Source organism: Scaptodrosophila lebanonensis, unplaced genomic scaffold (assembly GCF_003285725.1).
Source record: "Scaptodrosophila lebanonensis strain 11010-0011.00,11010-0021.00 unplaced genomic scaffold, SlebRS2 tig00001415-arrow-pilon, whole genome shotgun sequence".
NCBI lineage: Eukaryota > Metazoa > Arthropoda > Insecta > Diptera > Drosophilidae > Scaptodrosophila > Scaptodrosophila lebanonensis.
The window spans coordinates 638,905-661,561 of record NW_022060742.1 but is presented as its reverse complement, the minus strand read 5'-3'; the positions used below and the strand labels follow the sequence as shown (position 1 = coordinate 661,561).

The 22,657-nt window shown below is 40.6% G+C and overlaps 1 protein-coding gene across 1 annotated transcript in view; it reads left to right on the top strand.

Annotated features, from left to right (window-relative positions):
- The first annotated feature begins 12,639 nt into the window (after positions 1-12,639).
- Positions 12,640-22,657, top strand: part of LOC115632716 (putative GPI-anchored protein pfl2) — a 36,297-nt gene continuing 26,279 nt past the window's right edge. The window contains exon 1 of the mRNA XM_030529961.1: positions 12,640-14,635. The gene's annotated coding sequence lies outside the window, so the exon portion shown is untranslated. The remainder of the gene's footprint in view (positions 14,636-22,657) is intronic.

Sequence of the window (22,657 nt, the reverse complement as noted above, 5' to 3'; positions counted from 1 at the left end):
CCAGGTTTTATTCTTGCTTTACTTTTTTTTGCTTCTCATAATATTAGCATGTGATGCCAGACAGCAGACAATGACGGGCGACTGGCGACCGGCGACGACATCGACATCGACATAGGAAACGCTGCCGCCGACATTAGCGTAGCCAGTGGCAACATCGCACAACGGGGTCTTAAGCCGCATGCCCCTTTTGGTTGGCAAAAAAAAACCCACAACAACAACAAGAAACGCACACATAGCCAGACAGTGCAGTGCTGGAGAAGAGGGAAGGGAAGAGAGAGGCAAGGAGAGAGCGAGACGACAAAATAAGTTTCCCTGAAGTGAAGTTTAAGCTCGGCGGCAGGGTGAGCTTCGCTGCAGACATCGCGCCCGCTTGAGAATTTGGCAGGCGTGGACAACAAGGCAGTGACTGACTGGTTGACTGACTGAATGACTGACGGCTGAGCTGATTGGTGAAAGGTCTGACTCTGACGCGTGCAATTTGTGCATTTTTGCAGCGCAGACATTCAACAATGTCTGCTGGTCTCGCCCTCTCCCTCCTCCTCCGACCCTCTCTATCTGGACCCTCTAAGGTGTCACGCCGAAAACGCGCCGCGTGGCACTTCGCTTGATGAATTTATTCAGCATTGCAGGCGCATTTATATAAGTTTCCCCCCTCCCCCTCCCCCTCACCCTCCACATCGTCTGCCCCACTAGCCACATCAATTTATGAACGTCAGGATTGTGGCCAGCGCAAGTTCTTCATCTCCATCTCTCCCACTCCATGTCCCAGAAATTCGGCGGCAGGCCAGCCGATGATGCACCATAGTCCCATAGTCTTGGCCCAAGTCGCCCTTTCCAAAGTGTTTGTTAGTGTGTGTGTGTGTGTGAGTCTGTAAGCAGACAGTCTGCCTCTTACTCCTATTCTTCATTAAACTTTGCAACAAAAGCACTTTTGTGTCAGTCAGCGGCGGCAGCCTGATGGCGGCTAGAGCTTCGACTACGGCTCCCATTTTGAAGTTGTCTACGCGACAATGTCGGCGGCAGTCTCAGACACCGGCGACACACCAACAACAACCTTACCACAGCGGCCTTTTAGTTTAAGTCGTCGTCGCCTGTGTGCCTACACTGCACCCTGTACCCTGCACCCTGTACCCTGCACCTTCTCCTTTGATCTGCTCTGTCCGTAGCTTAAGTAGGTTGGCTGGCTGCTGACTCTTTCCCTCTCTTCGTCTGTTCTCGCCACCCGCACACACAGTTTGTTCGTCACCCTTTGCCGCAAAACACTGCCGTAGACGGCATCAGCATCAACCACACTGGAAGGCATAAGTATATTGATGTACCGTTTTCAACTCATGAAATGATCCTGGGAAGCCTTTTTAATTAATGAAGAACTCTATGTTTTCCGATACGCATTTGAATACTCAAAATGAGAAACCGAAGTGGATTAAAATCAATGTTGAATATCTCATGGTTCTGAAAACTTGCCACCGGTCTGATTAATGGTCAATGGTTTTTTTGAAACAGGGTTCAGTTGCTAAATTCTATCTAGCAATACCCAATAATAGGTTTTCACAAGTCTGCTTAAATTTTAGGCACGCCGAGTGGGACCTCTACGTGAAATTATTTGAGCCAAACTACTGATCATAATACTTGTAAGGTGTAGTGTTAATCAGTGTCTACTATGCATGTCTGGGTCTACATATATTCGCCCTCGTCTCCTTGTTCACTGACTGCTTGCCGCCTTGCTTTGTTATTCATATTATCCGGCAAATATTTGTCGTTGTCATACGAAAAATGTCTACGAAAGGGTTGATTCTTGCGCCCAACTTGGTGCCCTTACGCTTCTTACTTACTTACGCTCCTTCCCCTCCTTCTGATTCCCGGCATCAGTCCTCACTAATGGCCGCAATTGTGGCTTGTGTGAGATGCATCAGTGTGTGTGTGTGTGTGTGTGTGTGTGTGTGTCTGCAGCCCCGACCCAAATAGTCTGCAACAATTGCATGAGCTCGCATACACTTATTTTTATGTGCACTGATTTCTTGTGCCCAGACTTTGGAGCAGGCTCGCACTCGTAGTCGGCGTCGACGTCGGCGTCGGCGTCGTAGTCGGCGTCGTCATCGTGCCGGCATCGTCAACTGATAATATCTTAATAGATTCTTTTGCCTCAGCTACAGCTTCAGCTTCATTTGAATTTGAATTCAAACATAAGGTTGTCCACGGCTCGCGCGCGACATTGAGGTTGGCTTCATCAGATGTACGAGTATATACAGGGTGCGTCATCTTTTATGTCGGCATGTAAACATTGAATATCTTTGAAAATATAGTAAACAAACAATTTTCAAGTATGAGATATTTTTATTTAATTTGGTTCTGTACCTGTACAATTTCTTGAACTGAGGTTTTCAACACTGGTCTACTCAAGTCAATCGGTACACTAATGACAAAGTTATTCATATTTATAGTACATACCGACATAAAAGATGGCGCACCCTGTATGTATGTATGTACGCCCCTGTCTCTACATGTCTGCTTGTCTACTTGTCTGTCTGTGTCTCTGAGTCTGACCAAGCTGCTTGGCAGTCAACACGCCTCAGACGTCCCATCCCCATCATCTTCGGGGCGAAAGAGTTTCCTTACTTATGTCAACTCGTTCTCTGTATCTGTGCAATTTGTATAATGAGCACGATGTCTATTATGGTTAGCACAAGGCTTTGACTTTCAGCACCTTTTGTGTGCATTTGTCTGCGCGTGTGCGTGTGTGCGTGTGTGTGTGTGTATTGTCTTTTCGCCTCTCCACCGCTCTGTCGTCTTACTGTCTTATCTGTTTGTCGTTTTTGCATTGCTCTCGTTTTCAGTAGCTCTTTGGGTTTTGTGTGCGTTTGATTCTTCTTCTTCTCAGCGATTTCCTTTGACTTGACTTTCTGTAATTTAGCTTTTTATTAATTTGTGCGACTGCGTCACGGCTGCGGCTGCGGCTTGAATGCGAGTGCAAATGTCGGATTCGGATTCAGATTCGGATGCGAATTCGCAACTTTCGTTTGCAGACCCTTATCAACGCCATATGTGCTCAGCGTCTTATCAACGCTCCAATTGCCCTGACTGTTGGCCAATGTTCACTGCCAAATGCGCAGTCAATTATAATGTGCTTGTGCGCTCCTCTGTGATCTTAATGAGTCACATACCTCGAGCACGTCTGATGCACTGCTGCACAATACGCGTTGCTGACTGACAATTACCTGCTTAGTTTATGCGCTGCCCAATGCGCGAATTCCAAGTCACACTTTTCCCAATGTGAACTGAATTCAGAATTTTATTTTATTAGAATTTACTTTTTATTTTATTTATTTAGAATTTACTTCATTCTCAATCATTGCTTTTAAGAGACACTGTAGCCGACTAGATATGTCCCAGCATGACTGCTTAAGGAGCTGACCTTTTAGTGACGCGCTAAAAGCTGTAACAGTTCCCGAAACAAGGTTTGAAAATCTCCTGAAAACTTCATGAGATGCAAGCTAACTTAGTCAACAACAAGAAATGTACCGCCGAGCAGCTCGCTATGTCACAGGCATAACCATCACGGGACACGGACCGCTTGAAGCTCAGGCCATAAAGATGGGCCACCCACACGCAGCTCCTCGCGCCATCGCCTATCTAAAAAAATATTTCGAAGCATATTTCCTGACAAGCTTAGCTCAGCGCCAATTGATGGGATGACTGCAGATAGCACATGATCCAGGCACTACCTACAACGTCCGGTTCATTTGAATGACCCTCGAAACAAGGAAACAACAACCCCCTCCGAGTAATCTCGTGCAAGGAGGAGTAGTTTCGTGCATATCCTTATACGGAGCTAATAGACTTCTAAAACAGTCTTCTGCTCTGGACAGATTTGCTTACTTTTCTTTCCTACATAGGTGAAAATAATACTATCGCTTAGTATTAATAAAGATTTCACACTTTCCCGTAATTTATTTGCATTTTACACCGCATGAACGGAACGCGTGTTGGCTGCTGTCGCTGTCGCTGACGATGACGAATTTCCCGGTCCCGAACAAACAGCACCCGCAACCAGACGACGTCTGCGTTGTCGGAGCTGGCAGACAAACCGCCGTCTGCAGGATGACGTTGACTGAACGTTTGACTGAGGGTCTGACGCGCTGTCTGCCTGCCCGGTTATTCGGGTGTCTGTGTGTCTGGGTGCTTAGGCTTAGGTGGTTGGGTGGTTGGGTGGTTGGCTCGTCAAGAGTTTGTGGCGCACAATTTTCAGACAGCTATCGTTTTATTTTCACTGATTTTTACAGTGCAAGGCAGTTGAGTTTCATGTTCAACTTACAACTTTTCTAGTCCTTGGCCCATGTCGTAGTCGTTGTTGCCCTTCTCGCGTCGACCTCCTCTCCCCTTCCCTTTTCCTATTCATTTTTTGTTTTCTTTTTTTGAAATGGCTGCAGCGACCAATTGGGAGGGTAAATGGACAGGGCAGGGTAGGGTAGGGCAGACAGTCTGACTAATGGCGGCAATTGTTTCGCAATTTCTCTAGTCAAAAGGCAGCACCTGACAGACAGACTACGACCAAGAAGTTGGTGGCGGCGGTCATGCAAATTCCAGACGGCCAATAAGTACACTCCCTCGTCCTAGCCTAGGAGTGTGTGCTAGAGATGCGCCACGATTTGGGATTGAAATTCGGCTTCCGACTAATGGAGATCTGCAGGTTCCATTTTTAATAAATCATTTCCAATAAAGATATGTATGTGTTATTGGAAAACGAAGCAATGCTGTTTAACGTCATAAAACCTCTTAGAACGATCGAACACAAAACCAATACTAAGATATATTTTAAACTTGGTAAAACTTTCAATTGGTAGAACAAGTTTAGGATGGTAATTGTTTATCTCGCGTCAGAGTACACGAGTTGTGCACGCGATCCAAGAATAGCCAAAATTCCTGAATCAGCAAAAATCTTCGATGAACGTATTTTTGCGTATTTTCAGTATTTACCACTCCCCAATTCGGCTGATTTGACTCCGTGTGATTATATCCTGTATCCGAAAAGTTGCGAAATTCCATTTGCCACATGAAACACAAAACACCCGCTTGAAATTATTCTTGATTATTTGAGGATGATTGATGGTGATTATTTTTAAAAATAAACTTATTTCGTTGTAATTATGGGTTCTTATTTTTGGAAAAGAACTTTTAAATAATGGTTGTAAATATTTTTTGAGCGTCTCCTTGGAATAATTTTGTAGATGTTAAGTGTTTCTTCGTTGGCAGCCGACAAGCCGCTGGACACTTTATTATATATTTGGGTTTTGAGAATTTTAAGCGTGGCTTCAGCGATCTCCCTTCCAAAACTTTTAAAACTATTTATCTTGAATTATAATTTTTGGTTTTCAATTCAAATGGTTGTTAATTAAGTACATGTTTTCAATTTCATTTTTGAAAAAAAAAAGTTTCAATGTGATCAAACAAAAATGCTGAAATGCATACAAGTGTATTTGAAGGAATAGAATACTCTCAAATATACTGTACCCACAAAAAAAAATTTAAAGAAATAAGTTTTTAAAAATAACTAATTTTATTTTTAAAAATATATCCAAAATTCCAAGAGTTAGAAAAATACTTGCTGAGATACAGCTGTACCCTACTGGGTCTAAAAACCCAAAGACCAGTGATACTCCTCTACCAACAAGTGTGGAAGCTAATATTTAATTTCGATTATTCTTTTTTAACTGCCTTCTATAAATATACATACATACTAGTATGTACTAGTATGTATATTGGTGGACCCCCCATCACCTGACTGTACCGAGGATTGACAACACACTGCGAAACGTGACAAAGTCCCATCTCTAGCGAGCGCCTCAGCGTGTGTGGACCGTTGAAAGTGCATCAAAAAGTGAGAGTAATGCATTTGCAGTGGCAGTTGGGGGGCGTCCGTCTAATGTGCTGCCACTAGCAGCTTTTAGCAATAGAAACGCAGGCCCGCCTGAATGCATGAACCAGACCTGAACGGCAGACGCCTTTATGGGGGTGGTGGTGGGGGCGGCCTCTGCAACCACAACAGCGGCAGACACCAACATATGTTTGACATTTATGTCTTGCTTTTCGGCACCCACCAACGGCCACGAACAACAACAGCATTGACGCGACTATTATTACTATATTTACGACTGTCTCTCTCTCTCTCTCTCTCTTACTCGCTCCCTCCCCCCTCTCACGCTCTCACTATCTCTTCACTTGAAATGGCACTGTAATGTGCTTGAGGCGTCGCACATGTGTGTGAGTGTGTGTGTGTGTGTGTTGCTGACCGCTGCCCCTCGCGCTCTCTCTCTCTCTCTCTCTCTCTCTCTGTCCACATGCTTTACAGCTCTGTGAAGCATCTCAGTCGTTCGCTCGTCATTCACTCAGTCTGTCATCCATTCATTCGTTCAGTTAGTTTGCTTCATGCGTTGATTGACGCTTTTTATGTGCATTGTCAGAGCAATGTGGCTGTTGTTATTGTTTCTTCCACAGCCACTGCTCTTGCTGCCGATTGTTTGTTGCAATTGTTGCCTTCGTGCTTGCCGCTTGCGGCAAAGTTCAATGAATTATGATTTGACTGTTACCCGTTGCCATGCCAGCCATACCAGCCAGCCATACCAGCCAGCCATACCAGCCAGTCATACCAGCCAGGCAGTCCGTCAGCCCCATTGTCTGCTGTGTGGCATAAAACGTCGTCGTCCTTTCATCGGTTTAATGAGCTGCATTGAACATTGAAAATTCATTAGCGTGTGCGCGCAACTTTGACTTCTTGACGTGCCCCATTGTTGCAGTTACACTCACGCACCCCCTCCCAACACAGGCAGCGTACCTGTTGCCTGCCACACGCTCGCACACATGATTGATTGCTAAAAATTGTCTATTGTGTGGTCATTTGCGTGCAAAAGTGCACTTGGAGTCGGGGCTAAAATTAATTTCCTCACTCGGTCCACAATTGTTCAGCCCCCAATCATTAATCAATGTGCGGTCAATGCAACTCCGAATGGATGGCATCTGCGAGGTTCAGGCTGCATATTGAAAATGGGGATACATTGGAACCCGTCAGCAAGGCCAATGAGTTTCGGCCTTTTTTAGAGCGTATCCAACAGTATTCGTTTCTCATTCAGCACTTATTGCATTTCACTTAATCTTTAACAAAATACATACATATGTATATACTTATGTATCCATTATCCTACAGACGATCTCTCTATACTGCACCTCCAGGAATTGGTCTTTTTTTTGACACTGATACAAGTATGTAGAATAATTTTCTTCAACGCTCTTTTTCAGTGTTCGAGTTAAAAAGTATTTAATATCTACTTTAATATATGGCTAATTTGAATAAATCTGAATAAAGTGTTATAATTACCTAACACAAGAACACTAAAACCCGAAACATCCTTCTCAGAAAAACCAGTTTTAGCATTGTAGCTCGGCAAAAAGGGGTGATGATGAGAACTGTTATCCCATTTTGAATGCTTTAGTAAAATAATTCTAAGGCGATTTATGTTGATTTGATTAAATTCACAATAAATACATACACATCTTCTTAATCAGCATGGCGAAACGAATCGATATAGACATGTCGGCCTGTTCGTTTGTCTGGATAAGCGCCTGCATTGTTGAGATATGGTTGAGCCAAAATTCACAAAACTTAGTATGTTCTTATGTTTATGATGTTTACTATGGACTGGAATTTTTGAACACAGTTTGAAATGAGCCTTTTAACAACTACGAGGTACTCTTAGGCGCAAATCATGAGTAAAACAATAACAAATCGCTGCAAAATATTTTAAAATTCACAAAAAGTTTTGGGCATTTCTGATTTGAACTATCTGTTTTGAAAGGGTTTACATAGTAGGAGCAATAATATTCTAAAACCCTATGTTGCTTTGGGGTACCATAAGTCTAAAGCGGAATTATAATTTCTTATATTTGTGGCAAATATTTGAAGCTATGTCAATTCTAAAATGTCAGGCAGCTATCTGAGTAGATAGTTCCAATACAGTACTCATTCAGTCTCGGCTCCAATGACTTCAGCAATTGAATCAATCATAAGCAGGCACTGAAGGGGCAGGGCTTCATGCCACACCACCCCACTCCACTGCGCTCCTTTCAGTCGCCAGCTGCTGAGCAGCAATCAAAGTTAATTTGCCCGATGCACCGCAAACACACGAGCACAGTATATGTGCAATATATGTATATGTTACATATGTGTGTGTGTGTGTGTGTATATAGTGCACAATACATACAGACATGCACTCAAATAAAACAAAACCTTGTGCTGCGTTGCGTTGAGAGGGGTGGGCTGGGAGGGGGGGACGCGACGCAAGTCTGCTGCGTAGACTCATTGTCTGGCCTGTTCAAGACAGAGCGTTGCCAAATGGCAACTTGTGTGAGTACAAGTATGTGGGGTTTTGTTGGCGATTACTGCACGACAATGTGCCAACGCTATTTGCCTTTTTTTCGGTGTCACCGACAACGAGCGCAAAGATGACGACTGAGACGAGGTCGGTAGGTAGAGGAGGAAAAGGCGAAGGAGGCGATACTTCTTGCCGAGCTGCCAGGCTAAAAATATCAACAAATAGCGGCAACAACAATTGACGATAGCAAATAAGCACAAGTCGTCTGCATCTTTTGTTGTCTCGCTAAAGTCTGCTCACAGAGTCTGTGTGTATGTCTCTCTCTACATACATATATATATAATATATATATATATATGTGTGTGTGTCTTATCAACAACTGCAACAAATAATGACTAACACCAAAATGTCAATAATGTACTGCGTTTTTTTTTCTGTCTTAGCCAACACAACTTGCCTGCCAATTGAGTATTTTTCGTTGATAAACCAAAAAATCGCACGTACCTACAATTTTTTTCAGCTTGCCAACATTCTCTGTCCGCACTTTGTACGCCGTTTGTCTCATGAATAAACAACAACAATAACAAGTAACTAAATTCGAAGCAAGCAGTCATGTATCGCCAAGTTTTGTTGCTTGTTGTCTCGCCAAATAAAATAATTACGTATACGACACGTGCGCTTTTAATTACACAGTCGGCACAGTCCCCTAAATGCACACGCTTCCCACTCTCCTACTCCCTATGCCACTTCAATGTTTCGGAATTTCGCATTTTGAGCAACACACAACACAAACATGAAATCAGAACTCAGAAATTCCGCCTCTATTGTATCAAAGGGAAAGCATTTGAAATATTTGAGAGAGACATCCCATGCGGATATGTGGAAAACAAATAAAAATGATTTTCTCTGCACAATGCAATTATTTTTCTAACGCTTCCGTTATTTTCGCGGTTAGACAGCAGACACCAACAAAAAAGGATGAAAAGATTTATTTAAACAAATAACAAGAGAAACACTATTGGGAATGGACAAATGGACAATGTATATTTTAGAAATTATCTTATTTATGTATGAAATTTATTGAGCAAACCTAAAAAGAAGAAAATCTATTGAAATTCTATATGATTTTTGCTCGAGTATAAATAACAATAGAGAAAGACTTCATAAAAGTTTTAAGAGTTAATGTATTAACTATGTTAATTTGATGGCAAGTCGCACAACAAGCAGTAGCTAGAATTTGTTGGAATCGAACTATCGGTTTCCCATATCCTTCAAAAGAAAATGATTTCAAATTATTCAGTTTCATACAAAGCTGCAACTTTGAAATAAAGTTAGACTTTTCAGAAAGAAGAGGACAAACGTAAGCCAAAATTCTTGATAATCCCAACAGCTATACTAAACTTATTGTACATTGACTGTCTTTAGATGTTTTTATAATGGTATTTAAATTGGTCCACAAAATTGTGAACGCTCTTTTGTTGTAAATCATCAAAAATCAAATGAAAAACAGGTTTGTTTTTGTGAAAAACTTAGTGAAATGTTTAAAATATTTCCATTAGTCCAAATTATGTAATAATTAGAAGCTTCAATTTCTCTAGAAACAGTCCATATTCACTTAAGCTGGGATACTTCTATCGAATATTCCTCAACAGTGGCCGAGAACGGCTTTTATTTTAAACTTTTGCCGAGGTGGCTGCTGAGGGAATGCCTTGAAGTGGCTTTTAATATGGTCGCTACCATATACCTATATATATATATATATATATATATATATATATATATATATATATATATATATATAGTATATTTATTTATTTGCTGCCACATTTTAAGCATAAAATATATTTATAAATGCAAGCCAAACAGTCGCATTCACGTAGGCCGAGGCAGGCAAATGGCAGCAAAGACGCAGAAATGGCAGCCCGCTTGCCAGTCGACCTTGGCACGTCTGCCACGTCAGGGCCGGTAGCTAAGGGCTGCTGATTTATTAAGCATACGTCATGTGGCACCGTCGCCAATAAGCGTAATGAAACATTTGCACCTTTTACTCTCACGGTGTTTCGTTTATTAAATTATCAACATAAACAAATAATTGTCTGCCCATACACACACATACATACATATATATGTACATATATATGTACATACATATATACAATATTAACAAACATGTATGCATTGTACTTTTTTTGTTGCTACTTGTATTGTGTGCGAAAGCAAATACAGACAGTGCCACTTTTTTTTACTTTTTTATGAGTTGAGTGTTATGGCTTTCGACTGTAACAGTGACGGTGGTGCGGAGGGCGTGCCTGGTAACCGCAGGCGGGCAACGAAACCACAGGTAGGTCGCCAGACAAAGTGACAACCTCCCCAACAGCCACCCCCGCCCGCCAGTTGCGCGCCATGCGTGCCAGACAATGTTAATTAGCACTTCATGATAAGTTGTCTCAATTGTAGTTGTTGTCGTGGTTGTTTGGGTGGTTATGGTGGTGCTGGTACTGGTGCTGGTACTGGTGGCGATGACGATGGCGTCGGCGTATTTGCAAAGCCAAAGGCAAACAAAAAATTGTGACAAACGATGAACGAGCGCGAGCTTAGAAATCAGCAGACACACATAATTAAATGACACAACTTCGATAAAAAGTTCCACTTACTAAATATGTACATATGTATATATTTACATACATACATACATATGTATACATATAACAATAAAAACCGTGATAAACAATGTGATTGGCTGACCGCAGAGTGAAAAAACAACAATACCAATGACATTAACAAAAACAAGCCTAATAAAAACAATAATAATACCGGGCTGTCTGTTTCTATTTATAAGTGTGGAAACAAAAACAAACCTGACGCGTATTTGTAGACATGCCTAGCCGAAAATGAAGAAGAATGTCACATGTGATTCATATAATTAAAAATAAAATAGGAGTAAAAAATTAATAAATAAAAGCAGACAAAAAGCTGCATACATAAATTTAATTAACGTGCGGTTTGTTGGTCAGCCAAGCCGTCGGCGGTTTCTAGCTGCGACGACTTGACACTTTAGTTGTTTTTCCCCTTTTTTGGACTTTGCACGGCGGCTCAGAAGAGAGTGTATAACACACAACAACAACAAAAAAACAAAGCAAAGTGCATTCATTTCTTTTTCGCCCTACGCTAAATAAAGCAAAACGAGCTAAGAAGGTATCTTCGTTTGTGGCGAAACTAGGTACCCTTTGCTTTGGCCCACAACAGCCATACATACTTATTATCTAAGCGGATCTATTATCTATGCGGATCATAAATATGTATATACATATATATACATTTATATGTTCCTAAACAATATATTTTACAATGCTTCTTTATTTGTGTTACAAAGTTGCATACGAAAAACAATATACCCCTACGCCTTTCAGTGAAGGGGATGATAATGCAAAAACAAAAGAGTGTAATAAATCTACTGTCTTTTGGTGCTCTTGCATATTGCAGGCCTGCCTATTGGTTCTCCTGAGTCAATGAGACAGTGAGAAAGACCGCCACACATAGTCGTTGCTGTTGCATTTCCGCAAACTGGTACACCGTGCTAGAGAGAGAGATATTGAGAGAGGGAACGAGCGAGCTTGCGCTCTCGCACGTATAAAATTATGCTGCAGCTTTCTTCTGTTAATGTTACTGTTGCGCACAGATGTTAACATTGCACAAGAAAGAAGGAATAGGCCAAATAAATACAACAATAGCAATTGCTTTTATAAACAAATTCAGTTTGTCGACAATTATTCGAGAAAAACTCTTTTATTTTCTGCACCAGGTTCAATAATTAATTAAATTTACAATATTAATACTTTGACTACCTATTTTACATTTAGAATTACAATGATGTATGACAACAAGCACTTATACATGATATGTACATATGTATATAATACATATCACATTTAATTTTAAACTCATCAGGAAAAATCCAGTGGTGTTATCCTTTGGGTACAGTGTATAACAATCGTCACGTGCACGCGCGTTTACCGGCTTACAGTAACAGCTGAGATAGTGCACCGTTAACAGAGTCAACAGCTGCTGCTGTTAAACTGTGACGCATTTAACATAGAAGTATGTTCAATACATTTCAAAGCGCATGTCTGCTTGCTTGCGCTCTCACCATTCCATCTCCGTTTCACACATACACACACACACACACACCATTTACTCAGTTAAAATGGCAGCCTGCGAGATGCCGCTCAAGTCAGTTGTCAGTTGGTCGACAGTCAGCGAAGCGAGCGCACTGCCCGAGCTGCGAGAAGTAAAGAGAATTGCTGAGCGTCGCGTCACCCGATTTTGTGTATTAACTACAAACAGTAACCAATAAATTTAAACAATAAACTAAATTATAATCAAACTACTCTAAAAACAGTAACAAAAATACAATTTCTCCGAAAACATAATAGCCATAACAGTAAAGAAACAAACTATAATTTGCATATGCGTGTATCTGTATGAGTGTCGCTACCGCCTGTACGCGAGTGTGTGTTAGTGTGATTGTTTGCGCTTTAGAATAACGCAACCAGAAAACGTAGCTGAAAAGAAAATCAATTCTGGAAAAAGTTTGTAAATTTCTAACAAGCAGGCAGCAATATACATATGTAAAGGTTATAACGTTAAATGCGAACAACAACGTCGATAATACAATAAAGCCTCTTTGGGAAGGGCAGCGCACACAGCAACCAAAATATCAACAGCAACGACAAAAAATTGACTGGCAAGACAGACAGCCAGCCGCTTACAACAACAAAGCTGTCAACGGTGTTGCCGACGCAGCATCGTATCGTCGTTACGTCATTGCCGACGCTGACGTCGACGTCGCGCAGTAGCAGCAGCGCGATCCACAACCAACGACTCGGTTGTTGTTGTTGTGGCTTGGCATACTTCAACGTCGTACTCTGTGTGCTGTAAATCAGGCAATTGTTTTGCACTTTTCGCAACAACAACTACAACAACAAAAAGCAGCAAGAACAACAACAGTGAAAAAAGCGACGACTACGAATGGCGAAGGCGACGACCACCGATAATTATTAAAATAAAACGAAATAGTAGGCGAGAGACAGACAAAACAAAAGCGAGCCAGCCAGTTAGTGTCGCGACTCGTGAGAGAGGTTTGACTACACTGAGAGCAAAACGAGAGCGCGAGAGCAGCGCTGAAAAGACGAAAGCTTCGCTGTGTGCCTTCGTTCCATTCCCATTGCGTTCCGTACGCTCTCTTCCACCAGTCGACTGCTTAGCAGGCAGGCAAGCAGGCCACCAATTCTTTGGCTCAGTGTAAATTTGTGTGCGTTTCAGTTCGTTTCGTTGGACGAGTTAGACAAACAAGAAATTCGTTTCGATGGTTGGTGCTTTTTAACCTTTTTTTGGAAACGTTCAAACGCAAATGATATGCATAGATAACGCAAATCTTTAGCAGCCAACTGCGACAACAACGCGTCAAGCTTGATAAATAACCAAGTCTGATGTAAATATAAACAGTTGCACCGATACAAACATACACAGTGTGTATGTATTTGTAGGTACTACTCGTATGTATAAAAAATCTTCACACATAGCAAGCGTTCCTGTACTCAAAGCATTCCTACACGCAAAACAAAAACAAAATACGTCAGCAGCAATACAAACAAAAACAACAGCAACAACGAGACACAATAAACATCACGAAATCGCAAGAAATTTCTAACATAATTAACAAACAAAAACAACAACAGCAAATAGCGCCGCATAACCTCAGAAATAGTACATACAATACGTTTATATGTACGAACGTGCCGCGCAACACACACATACGAATGTACATATGAATAAATAATAACAAAATTAATTCAAGCCCAAATCAAAATAAATGTTTAGAAAAGTGTTAAGCTCAATAATTAAACAAAATTTAACAAACCAAGGCAACAAATTTATAATTTTAAGAATTAGGCAAAATTCAAATACGCACAGCCCATAGCGTAATTCGTAATCAAATTATACATAAATATACATATAAATATTTAAAAAAAAAAAAACAAAAACAAAAAAATACGTTGGCCAAATATATAAATAGTTTAAAATTTTAATAAAAAACGACGTCAACAAACGAAATCGGAAGTCAATCAGAGGTTTTTTTCTTCTGACAACTGCTGGCCAAGAGGAGAAAGCAACACATTTACTCGTACATAAAAACATAAATACCTATGTACATGTATGCACACACTTCCTACCTATATGCTGTATATTCTAAACTAAACTAATAATCAAAGGTGAGTGTTTAATCTTGCTTTAATTGTATCAATTTTTTGTCGTGATATAATGAATTATCCATGTCCAAGATGCATACATACAAGCCTACTTAACGGTCAATAATTATTCATATACATACATACATATGTATGTATGTTTGTGGATGAATGTGCAAAATTCTGCCATCAAAGCGCATTCCGTCCACTTCCTGTCAACACAACAAATCTGAATACTACTTATATATCCAGTCAAAATGTCCAATGCCCACATCAATGGCATAAATTTTCAAATCAGCGTGGTATTTACCCCACCCCCACCCCCCTACACATACATCCAAACGAATATATATACCGCAAATACATACATATGTACATATACATATGTATAAGTATGAATTTATATGCTATATGCTTTGAATATTTTGTGTCTTGCAAAAGGCGAGCGCGGCGCATAGAAAAAACATTTGTTTAAAACATTCTTTAATGCTTTTAAATCCCTTAATATTTTTTGTGGCTGTCATAAAAAATTTAGTAATAAATAACGCCGGCATATAAATATGTATTTATATCTATTGTGTATGGCCGCACAACATGCAAGCGTCTATAGTTTTTCTATACATTCGCCGGTTTATTTGACCATTTGGCGTGCAGACCGGCCTCTGTCCCTGATCCCTTTCCCAGGGATCCTCGCAGCCTGTAAATATGTCAACTATCATGACCATAGAACCATTTCATGGAGGGTATAATTATCTAGCAACCATTTGTTGTTCGTTGGTGCTCTATAAATAAATCGCCTATAGACGCCATTTGGCAATAACATATTTTAAATAAAGAAATTGCTTGCCAATTTAATAGCCACATTAATGATATTTAAATTCTTAAGCGGACACCCTGAATACCAGCTACCTTCTCTCTCGAAGACTATCAACAGTTGGCTTTAATATTTAAATAGACGTTAGTTAATTATGAGTTTAATGGTCCGCCCCCGAAGTGAACGCTCAGGTCGCCCCTCTAATTTGAAAACCTTGCGGCATTATTATTAATTGTTGTTGTTAGTGCAACGCTTCTCGGCCTGCACTGCGCAGCGAGCGTAAAACTAAAGCAATGTGCCCATTATATACCCTTCACTAGAAAGTGTAAGAGGTTATATTGTGTTTGATGTGATGTGTTTGTAAAACCCATAAAGAAACATTAGTTTTCACATATAATAGATGCATTTGTATATTTGTTTATTCAGCATGACGAGATAAGAAGAAGTTGTCTATTTATTATGATATTCAAATCATATTGAAAAGTATATACATGGCTAACTTCTTAGCTCGGTATTTTAACAACAAGAAACATCAGTTTTCACATATAATAGATGCATTTGTATATTTGTTTATTCAGCATGACGAGATAAGAAGAAGTTGTCTATTTATTATGATATTCAAATCATATTGAAAAGTATATACTTGGCTAACTTCTTAGCTCGGTATTTTAACAACGTTGCGTTGTAAATCATGGGTTAAATAAAATGTAGAAAGAAAGCCAACAACCGCGGAAGGCAATGGCAAGGCAATAGCATTAGAATAATAGAAAAGCCAAGAACCAAGCAAGAGTCGCAGTCAGAGTCGAAGTCTAGGCGGCACAAAAGACAACGTGCACTCTCTCTCTCTCTCTCTCAATTGCTTTACCTATGCCTCACTTGCTCAGAACTCAGGCCCGCTCTCACTCCCGCTCAATTGCTCACTGCTGTGGCCAAGAAAAAGAAGTAGTAGTAGAAGAAGAAGAGGGAGCAGAAACAGAATCAGAAAAAGTACGCAAATCACTTCCGTTCAATGAACCCATGCGTAAGTCAGCTGTATGTTATGCTACACACACACACACACATACACGCACACCCACCTTTGCATGCATAGATACCCATACACACGCACGCACACACACACGCATCCACACCACTCTCGAACTGCAAAGGTGTTGTTGTTGCTGCCGTTGTTGTCGTCGTCGCCTGATGTTGCTGTGCGTAGTGCGGCTTAATCACAGGGCTTTCGTCTTCGTTTGCCAAAGCTACCTGTCTGCTACATACAAACATACGAACATACAAACATGTGCACATATGCATACATATATACATACATACGTACATAAATACATACTTAGCACGGCCATACTTGCGACTGCCCCTATACAGGCGTAAATTGCTTGCAAAACCAAGCAAAACAAAATTATGGGAAATGTTTTACTGCTGTGTGCTTTGTCGACGTTACGCATACGCCGTGTTATCCTTTAAGCACTGTGCTGGCGCTCGATTCGAGTGTGTGAGTGCCTGTAGATACTCACAAGCAAACAACAACAACTTTTTTCTGTTGCAATTTGATTGTCACGTTCCTTGCCCCACCACGACCCGCCACAGCAGGTTGCACAAACAGTTCAGCCGAAGAGATAATAAAAATGAAAATTTTCAACAATTTATATTCATGTTTAATTTCGCAACAATTTTGTAGCTTCATGCTTCGGCGGGAGACACATTTAAATTTTTTACTACTTGGCGTTAAATCACTGAGGAAATTAGGCATGCAACAAATTTCGTTTAATGTTTGTACTATACAATAAAAATGAGCACGCAACCATTTCTAATGAAAACTTTTTGCAAAAATGCATCCTAAAGACGAATCTTTGATTAATTAATTTCATCAGAAAACACTACTATGGTCAACATCAAAAAAGAAATAACCAAAAATAAATAAGGGTGTCATGACAGCAGTTGACCAATAAATTAATCAAAAGCTAATTAAACAGCTGACTCGTCAGGTTGGCCAAAAAACAAAAAAGCGGACTCGCCCGCCACCGTCCATATCGCCAACGTCGTCGATTTCGCCAAGTTTGTTGTTGCAAAAACAACATCAAGGTCTGACAAAGTACGCCTTCTGCTCGTCTGGCTGTTTTTTTCGTTTTCTTTTTGTTGTTGTTGCTGTTGCTTGGTTGTTCCATCTCTCTTACAAAATGCTTATCAAGCTTATAGCAATTGCCCGGCGACGCCACAATTTTGGCTTCCAGCTTATCAATGAAACAAAATGAAGTTAAAATTAAAAACACAAGAAGCAGACTGTTCCCAATTCCCAAAGGTCAGACAGGTTCCCTTCAAAATGGAAGAAATATAGCTCATGCGCCATGTAGGCCCCCATATTGGAACAAACTGACATTGCAGTTTTTACCTCTCGCTTTTATTGGTTCCATAGAGCATTTCGCCTTTAAACAACCTTTTACTTTACAGAGCATTCTGAAATATATTCCATGTTTTACTTCAGCTCAGATTGCAATTAGAATCACAATTAAGAAAGTAACAAAAACAATACCGTTAAAATGTAATTGCTAAGCTTTTCCTACAACTTCTGAGCCATATGTCATATCGTTGTCTATTTACGCTTACGCCTTACAATATTCGTATACCTAAGGACTTAGTAAGTTTCTGTGATCAGATAGTCACATTCACCATAAAGTACAGACCTTACAGCTTATTTTATTCAATCAACAAACATTTTACTTTACTTCACAAGCCCGTTTTTGGTTTGCTGAAACATTTTGATGAACTTTTGTGCAAAAATATTTGTTTGTCTGTGTGACCATAGCACAATACTCCACCACTCATACATATTTACTCAATCACGTATTTATAGTCAAGCGCCAGCGGCCAACTTATTGACAAACAATTTACGATTAATCGTAAACGTTTCCATTGGAACTGACGGTAATAGAAAAAATTGCCAACAGGAACCAAACACACCCACACCCTCCCACAGTTTGGCAGCACGCTGTTATCGAACAACGGTCGTTGAGGGTGAGACCTGAGGTTCCACCTGTCCAGTATACGAGTATACTATAATTTTTATAGATATGTATGTGCGGACATAAAAATCGAAGGCCGGACCATGGGGCTGTGAACAAAAACACTGAAGACTGAGAGCAGAGCTGCTTATCTGCTAGAGCCCAGTCCATGAACCTAGACCAATATAAATATCAAATCAATCGCGCATACCCAATTCTAGTTAGTAAGTGTTCTTCCCTCCCGCTCCCACCACAATTCTCCGATAAGGGGCTCGCTATTGATGCCCAGACGCCTCTAACAAATCACGTGTCATTGTTCATGGCCGAAGCTGAGCGCACACTAGGCACGCATTGCAGCTTTAATTACATTTTATGGCCACGTTCCGATCATCACACACACAATGGCGACAATCAGCATACATCTATGAATATCTACATATATGTACATGTACAGACATATATGGTGTCTGGGTCAAAGTCTAGAAATCGTTTCGTTCGTTATTGTTTGATTTTCTATTGACTTTCGCCATTGTTATTATTGCTCTTGGCTAGCCTATTGTTTTGGCATAGTTGTTAATTCGAGACGTCCGTCTGCCCACTCGCAGACTGACCTGGAGAGCAAATGTGCCTCCGATATTCTAACCGGTACGGACCACTAGAAATCAGTTTTTTGCACACCTATTGATGGCGAAGCTGATTTTGATGTTGATGATGATGCGTTGCTTATGACTTCTTGTCTAGACCCATAAATAATGGCTTAGCTCCCAAACTGGTTGCATTATTCAAATGGCTTATCCGACGATGCCAACACGCGCTCTCGCCTAATATGCATAGGTTTGGGGATTTCGCCAGGCTGCTGAGCTTAAGTCAACAAGCCATCCGATTATAATGATGCTAATTTATTTTAAATTTATATTTCTTTTGCGTTATTCTATGCCTAATATCTAGGAACTCTGATGAAATTAATAAACTATGAGCTCGTTCGCAATTTCTGTGCTTCAAGGTTGTTTTTCTTTCTTCTAAATCAATCGACAGCTTTGCAACTCTTCCACAACAACATATTTTATCTTTCGAGGGAGGGAAATGGAAATTCCATCGTTCCGCAGTTGGAAATTTCAAATTTATAATGTAACTTTGTCTTGTATGGGTTTTAACTCTAATCTAGCACATGATTGTGTCTGTTTATGTGTTTGTGTGTGTGCGTGTCTTCGAAAGCTGATAAGCATACATAGAAATAGCATCCCTCTACTATATGGACTTGTCAGTTCCATATTTGTATTGCCAGGCAGTGAACAGTTCATTCACAAATCTGATGAAACACACACACACACACACATCTATCGCATCTATGCATATGAAGGTATGTATGTATGTTTGTTTGTTTGCTTGCCAGACTGACTGACATGCGGTCTTTGTGTGATTTAGCATGTGACGTCTCAAGAGCAGAGAGCTACGGGACAAATAGATGGCGACTGCAAATACCGCAATCTATCTATGCGAATTAGTCAGCCAGCATCAGTCAGTGGGTCGAGAGCACAATCCAAATCGAACCAAAAAAACAAAAAAAAAAAAAACAAACCCGACAAATGAAATGAAGAAAACAAATTAATTCAAAAGTAAAATTAAAAATTGCAAGCCAAACAAACAAGCAAGCGAACAAACAGAGACGGCGAAGACGAAGACGAAGGAGGTTTTTGCCTTTGGCTGAAAACGCGAATGTTCGTTCTGTCTGTTCATTGATAAATTCTGCGAAGTTGACGCGACAGCCATAACAACTTTTATTACACGCGCCCCGACAGCATCAACTGCCACCGACTGACGACGGCTGACTGGTGATTATGTAATACATACAAGTATAAGGCCGGCAAAGAGCCGACGCAGAGGCAGAGGCAGACGTCGACGATGACTGCTGTGTAAATAAGAATCACGTCGCACGTCCGCTTGTCTGACGCTCTGACTGTCTGACAAACTGGCTATATACTGCATACCTAACAGAACCCACATATATCTGTATACATACACATACTGGTACATACATACATATATACGAGTATATACAAATGTGTGTGCGCACATACATACGCTAGTACGTGTGCTTGTGAATGCGCGTGTAGGCGTCACAATGATTACCAAATCTTCAACAGACGACGCTAACGTCAGCGTCAGCGCACCGTCAGCCCCACGGATGTCTGGCAGTTTGGTGGCTCTTGTCTGCCTCTCCACCATCGTGTTCGTACAAGTATGTTTGACATTTTGCAGAGCGCGAATTACCAAAAACACAAACAAAAACAGACACAGAGACAGAAACAGAAACAGAAAAAAACCTCCATTAATATTATTATTTATGCCGTTTGCTGTTGTAAGGCCCGATTAACAGCATTTGAGACAGCGGCGATGACTGTTGAATGTGTAAAGCTGTTGCTAAGCCCCAAAGGCATTGCCACTCTCTCTAAGCAATTCAGATGAAGAGTTTCTCAGAAACCAGCTGTAGACTGATAAAGTGCTACAAATTCAAAATAGGAACGGACGGAAACGAGCAAATGAATGACTAAGATTAGCCTGTGGTTGTGGCTTGAGACCGAGACTCAGATTCAGATTCAGACTAACGCCAGTTATCGGCAGTCACGTCCAGCAATGATCCACAAATGGACTGCAAGCACACTCGATTTATTGTTGAAATTGTGAAATATTTTAATCATATTGTGACCAAAATTCAGTTCTAATTCACGATAATATATTGTTTTGTTTTTAATTATATTTATTTATGATCTTCTTGATTAAACGATGATTAAATTGTGGATAGATTACTGAAAGATGGAAACCCTTTTAATAATCAGCCAAACTATGCATAGCCGGTTATCTATAAACTTTCGTAGACATCGAGGCGTATTTTACTTTTTAATTAAATAAGTATACAATAAAAATACACATTGATTCGAAAAAACAAAGAATTATTGAAAAATCAACCAAAAATGAAGCTGTTTTGGAAATGAATTAGGTATTTTTTGAGCTTATTTAAATTTAAAAATGTGATCCGTCTATCGGAACATCCTAATAGTATAACGAAGAACGGTTTATTAATGGTTTTAATTTTATAATTTATTTTAATTTGAAAAGAACACGAACTAAGTTTTCTTGCTTAAATGAATAGGTCAAGATTAAATATAGACTTTTGAATTCCATCGAGTTGGTCATCAGGATAACTGAGCCGTACATGCTTGTTGCGTGCCTTATTCTGATTGTATACTTAAAATGACACTTCAGTCGGTATGTACTTGTACATACATATGTACATATGTATGCATGTGTGTTTGCTTGTGGGTGAGTGTGTCAGAAGCGTTTCTTGGAATTCTGTCTCGGCAGCTGAAAGCCGAAGCTTCATAATCTTGGTCGTCGTCCACCCTTACGACTCACATACATACATACGTACATATACGTAGTATGTAAGTTATGTGGGTATATAGTATAGTAGGTCTGATATTTGTTATTTGCATGACCCGGCGTTCCCGTCTACTGCAGTTCCTCCATAATGGACATGACTTCATTTTTCTCTCATGGCAGCATCACTGTCCCCCACTCCTGTGTGCCATCATTTGTGTGTGTGGCCTACATTTGCCGCCACACAAAAGGTCCGATCCGCCTACTCGCCTACCCGCCACTTCATCATTGTCTGCTCCTTTGCCACGATTATCATGACTGAGCCACTTTCTGCGTGTGAGTGTTCGTGTGTGTGCCTGAGTGTGTATGTGTGTTGCTTCATCAATGATTTATTTGCGTATCGCGTGTTTCTGCATCATATTTGTGTGTGTGTGTGTATTTGTGCCACCAGCATATATGTATGTATGTATATGTGCTGCGTCCTTTTTGGCAACTCGTCGGGGCTTGGCGCACACAAAATGCGCAACTTCCTGCTTTTATTATGCGGTGGTGGCTTTTGGGCTTCTTTATTGTTGTTGTTGTTGTTGTTCTGTTCGGTTCCTCACGTCGTTTGCCGTATCGTTCGTTCCATTGTCGTTGTCGTTGTTGTTGTCTGCTCGTTTTACCAATTTTGCTTCGTTATGTGCCTGCCTTCGGTTTTGTCCGCCTGTCCGCCCGTTCGTCCGTCCGCCTGTCTGAGTGGAGCTCCATCTTCTATCGTACCCGCAAAAAAAAGAGAGAAAAATGCACTAAAAACCCCCAGACATCCTTGATTGCCCAAAAAACGAAATGTAGGTCAATAGAATTTTTATTGCG